Consider the following 5,506-nt stretch of genomic DNA (forward strand, 5'->3'; position numbering starts at 1 on the left):
CGCCGACGGTACCGAAGGTGTCCCGCCGACGGTACCGAAGGTGTCCCGCCGACGGTACCGAAGGTGTCCCGCCGACGGTACCGAAGGTGTCCCGCCAACGGTACCCCGCCGATGTTACCGAAGGTGTCCCGCCGACGGTGTCCCGCCGACGATACCGAAGGTGTCCCGCCGACGGTACCGACGGTGTCCCGCCGACGATACCGAAGGTGTCCCGCCGACGATACCGAAGGTGTCCCGCCGACGGTACCGAAGGTGTCCCGCCGACGGTACCGAAGGTGTCCCGCCAACGGTACCCCCGCCGATGGTACCGAAGGTGTCCCGCCGACGGTACCGAAGGTGTCCCGACGGTACCGAAGGTGTCCCGCTGACGGTACCGAAGGTGTCCCGCCGCCGGTACCGAAGTTGTCCCGGCGGTACCGAAGGTGTCCTGCCGACGGTGTCCCGCCGACGATACCGAAGGTGTCCCGCCGACGGTACCGAAGGTGTCCCGCCGACGGTACCGAAGGTGTCCCGCCGACGGTACCGAAGGTGTCCCGCCAACGGTACCGAAGGTGTCCCGCCAACGGTACCCCCGCCGATGGTACCGAAGGTGTCCCGCCAACGGTACCGAAGGTGTCCCGCCAACGGTACCGAAGGTGTCCCGACGGTACCGAAGGTGTCCCGCCAACGGTACCGAAGGTGTCCCGCCAACGGTACCCCCGCCGATGGTACCGAAGGTGTCCCGCTGACGGTACCGGAGGTGTCCCGCCGACGGTACCGGAGGTGTCCCGCCGACGGTACCGAAGGTGTCCCGCCGACGGTACCGGAGGTGTCCCGCTGACGGTACCGGAGGTGTCCCGCTGACGGTACCGGAGGTGTCCCGCTGACGGTACCGGAGGTGTCCCGCCGAAGGTGTCCCGCTGACGGTACCGAAGGTGTCCCGCCGACGGTACCGAAGGTGTCCCGCCGACGGTACCGAAGGTGTCCCGCCGACGGTACCGAAGGTGTCCCGCCGAAGGTGTCCCGCCGACGGTACCGAAGGTGTCCCGCCGACGGTACCGAAGGTGTCCCGCCGAAGGTGTCCCGCCGACGGTACCGAAGGTGTCCCGCCGAAGGTGTCCCGACGGTACCGAAGGTGTCCCGCCGACGGTACCGAAGGTGTCCCGCCAACGGTACCGACGGTGTCCCGCCAACGGTACCGAAGGTGCCCCGCCGAGGGTGTCCCGACGGTACCGAAGGTGTCCCGCCGAGGGTGTCCCGACGGTACCGAAGGTGTCCCGCCAACGGTACCGACGGTGTCCCGCCAACGGTACCGAAGGTGCCCCGCCGAGGGTGTCCCGACGGTACCGAAGGTGTCCCGCCGAGGGTGTCCCGACGGTACCGAAGGTGTCCCGCTGACGGTACCGAAGGTGTCCCGCTGACGGTACCGAAGGTGTCCCGCCGAAGGTGTCCCGCTGACGGTACCGAAGGTGTCCCGCCGAAGGTGTCCCGCTGACGGTACCGAAGGTGTCCCGCTGACGGTACCGAAGGTGTCCCGCCGAAGGTGTCCCGCTGACGGTACCGAAGGTGTCCCGCCGAAGGTGTCCCGCTGACGGTACCGAAGGTGTCCCGCCAACGGTACCGACGGTGTCCCGCCAACGGTACCGAAGGTGCCCCGCCGAGGGTGTCCCGACGGTACCGAAGGTGTCCCGCCGAGGGTGTCCCGACGGTACCGAAGGTGTCCCGCTGACGGTACCGAAGGTGTCCCGCTGACGGTACCGAAGGTGTCCCGCTGACCGGTGTTAGAAAAATCTAAACAACTTTTAAAAACTACACTATGACATCACCACTTTCCTTGCAGGTGTAAAACTGTCAAAGTTTTTTTTGTTTCAACTTTTATTTCCGAGCTTTGTGTTAAACCGGAATTTACTTCATTACCCAGAATTTGTGTCAGTATTTTGTTCGGTTGTTCCCAATGTGAGGGGGGTTCTTCCACAAGGTCACATGATTGGCAGGGAGCAGAAAACTGTATTTTTTTATCTTTTGTTTTGAAAGGTTGGATACTTCCAGTCTAAAATTAAATCTTTTTAATGTTCAGAGAAAAACTTGTGCATCTGTGTCTCATTCTGTGTGGAAGAGTTTTTACAGCATCACCCTGCTAACTGTAATACCACCACCCGCTAACAGCTGCTAACTTCTACAGGGATTAGCTACGAGCTAACTGTCACTTCTGCCCGCTAAAGCCTTCTATACTCAGATGGCTGCGATACGGTTCTACAGGTGCCGGCAATAAGGTTCTACGGCTGATAGATGCAGGGATATGGTTCGACAGAGAACACAGTGCAGCGATACCGCTAAGAGACTGCTGTTCTACAGGGTCAACTTTTGAAGAGGATCAAGACGTTCCATCACTGCAATTCTGACATTTGTTGTTCGGCTCAGCAGGCCGCACTGGCCGCTCCATTCTTGTGATGCTCTCCAAGAAACTCTGTGAGCAACTTTGCCCAATGTGGCCATATGGTCATCCATCAGCAGGAAATCTGGCCACATCGCTCCTGCATGAGGTCCAACAGGCCTCAGGTTTCTGTATTGCCGTTTTTAATGAGCACAAGATCTGTCCTGCCTCTCATGGAGAGTCCTCCCCACACCATGATGGAGGTCACCGCGCTGCACAATGTTCTGTTGCAAATTTTGGTCTCCAGGGCATCACAGACTCCAAACTGCAGCCATGCTTGCTTGTTTGCTCTAGTCAGAGGTACGCTCACTGCTGGTCCCCCAAGTTAGCTTCATGCAGTCGTCTTCGGACTGTCTGAAGACTCCTGTTGTATTCTGCAGTTCTGCAGGCAAGAACCGGTTCCTTTGGCCTAAAAGGGGGAGTTATCTGTCTTGGGCAGATGTGGCCATCTGTCGTCCACCACCATGACTTCTGCTGACATGACCAGACCTCCTGCATCCAACCCATGCCCTGGAAATGACACTCAGTTCTGTCCCAATAGCAGCTGAATCTCTTCCTCCTCGCAGCATCCTGATAGCCGTTTTCAGGTCAGCATTATCATTCTTCCTCTACACTTTGCGTGTGGCACTGTCGATGCTTTTCACTTCAAAAGAAGCCGTTAAAGCGTTAAATGATTACCCGCACTCAGTTAATCATTGCTTGATTGTTTTCCGGACCATGCTTTGCCTTGTATCAGATAATCATGTTTGGAGGTGACACAAACGTAGCTTTAGGTTTGGAACATGACCCCAACAAGCTCCACTGAGATGATGTACCAGTAATTTCTGGTGTTTATTCACCTTCTATGAGAAATCTTGATCTACTTCAGAAGCTGACTACTGTATTGCCTGAATAAACAAGAGAAAACAGGAAAACTATTCAGGGCCATAGAGTCCGAGCTGCGCTGTGATTAGACGAGAGCGTGACCAGCTGTTCAACAGGGTCATGGGCAGTGTCTCAGTTCGTTAGTGCATAGTGTGCACTACGCACTTTTCTCTGTAGTGCGCACTACGGTGGGTAAGTACTGTCCCAAATGGAACATGGACGTAGAGCACTAACCGGTGGTGACGAACTCGCATTTGACCACAATTATTCTGCTGCCAAAAGTAAAACAAAGCGCTAAATTAGGAGAATGAATTTGCTTCTCATGAAACTCCATCACATTAAAGGTGATGAAGGATCCTCCTCCGATTGGCTGAACATGAGTTGGTACGTATATTTATTTATTTCTAACATGTATGACCCGCCTGCATACGTACCCAGAGTGCGGACCTGTTGCCAGTCTCACATCATTGTTGGCTCATCGTTTCAGAGACGGTTCGTCCCACTAAATTCTTTTTAAGAAGTTGTAATAAATAAATGAACAAATCCAGCAAACATAACTTTATGTATCATATCATCATATATTATGGCCTACACTAGAGTGATCTATCTCAGTTGTTAACTATATAAAGCAACATCAGACTGTCATGTGTCTCTGCATGTCTCCCTCAGGCTTATTAGTATCATAAAGTGCAAATTAAAACACTAATAAAACAGCTTTTAAATATGCAAAGATATTCAGGATCCCAGAGACCAGGTGGAGGTCCGTCTTTCAGGATCCCAGAGACCAGGTGGAGGTCCGTCTTTCAGGATCCCAGAGACCAGGTGGAGGTCAGTCTTTCAGGATCCCAGAGACCAGGTGGAGGTCTGTCTTTCAGGATCCTAGAGACCAGGTGGAGGTCCGTCTTTCAGGATCCTAGAGACCAGGTGGAGGGCCGTCTTTCAGGATCCTAGAGACCAGGTGGAGGGCCGTCTTTCAGGATCCTAGAGACCAGGTGGAGGGCCGTCTTTCAGGATCCTAGAGACCAGGTGGAGGTCCGTCTTTCAGGATCCTAGAGACCAGGTGGAGGTCCGTCTTTCAGGATCCCAGAGACCAGGTGGAGGTCCGTCTTTCAGGATCCCAGAGACCAGGTGGAGGTCCGTCTTTCAGGACCCTAGAGACCAGGTGGAGGTCCGTCTTTCAGGATCCTAGAGACCAGGTGGAGGTCCGTCTTTCAGGATCCTAGAGACCAGGTGGAGGTCCGTCTTTCAGGATCCTAGAGACCAGGTGGAGGTCAGTCTTTCAGGATCCTAGAGACCAGGTGAGGTCCGTCTTTCAGGATCCTAGAGACCAGGTGAGGTCCGTCTTTCAGGATCCTAGAGACCAGGTGGAGGTCCGTCTTTCAGGATCCTAGAGACCAGGTGGAGGTCAGTCTTTCAGGATCCTAGAGACCAGGTGGAGGTCCGTCTTTCAGGATCCTAGAGACCAGGCGGAGGTCCGTCTTTCAGGACCCCAGAGACCAGGCGGAGGTCTGTCTTTCAGGATCCTAGAGACCAGGCGGAGGTCTGTCTTTCAGGATCCTAGAGACCAGGCGGAGGTCTGTCTTTCAGGATCCTAGAGACCAGGCGGAGGTCCGTCTTTCAGGATCCTAGAGACCAGGCGGAGGTCCGTCTTTCAGGATCCTAGAGACCAGGCGGAGGTCCGTCTTTCAGGATCCCAGAGACCAGGTGGAGGTCCGTCTTTCAGGATCCCAGAGACCAGGTGGAGGTCCGTCTTTCAGGATCCCAGAGACCAGGTGGAGGTCCGTCTTTCAGGATCCCAGAGACCAGGTGGAGGTCCGTCTTTCAGGACCCTAGAGACCAGGTGGAGGTCCGTCTTTCAGGACCCTAGAGACCAGGCGGAGGTCCGTCTTTCAGGACCCTAGAGACCAGGCGGAGGTCCGTCTTTCAGGACCCTAGAGACCAGGCGGAGGTCCGTCTTTCAGGACCCTAGAGACCAGGCGGAGGTCCGTCTTTCAGGACCCTAGAGACCAGGCGGAGGTCCGTCTTTCAGGACCCTAGAGACCAGGCGGAGGTCCGTCTTTCAGGACCCTAGAGACCAGGCGGAGGTCCGTCTTTCAGGATCCTAGAGACCAGGCGGAGGTCCGTCTTTCAGGATCCTAGAGACCAGGCGGAGGCCCGTCTTTCAGGATCCTAGAGACCAGGCGGAGGTCCGTCTTTCAGGATCTTAGAGACCAGGTGGAGGTCCGTCTT

General features: G+C 55.7%; 1 protein-coding gene across 4 annotated transcripts in view; it reads left to right on the forward strand.

The window, feature by feature from the left end:
• The window catches only part of ythdc1 (YTH N6-methyladenosine RNA binding protein C1), a 16,996-nt gene extending 16,777 nt beyond the window's left edge, over positions 1-219 (forward strand). For 2 of the 4 annotated variants that reach the window (XM_079256087.1, XM_079256088.1), the window contains exon 16: positions 1-218. This exon is cut by the window's left edge and continues 347 nt beyond it. The gene's annotated coding sequence lies outside the window, so the exon portion shown is untranslated. The other 2 variants (XR_013771646.1, XR_013771647.1) reach the window with 2 other exon arrangements.
• The last annotated feature ends 5,287 nt before the right edge of the window (positions 220-5,506 follow it).

The sequence above is a fragment of the Telmatherina bonti genome, assembly GCF_933228915.1.
Source record: "Telmatherina bonti genome assembly, chromosome: 17".
In the NCBI taxonomy this organism is placed as follows: domain Eukaryota; kingdom Metazoa; phylum Chordata; class Actinopteri; order Atheriniformes; family Telmatherinidae; genus Telmatherina; species Telmatherina bonti.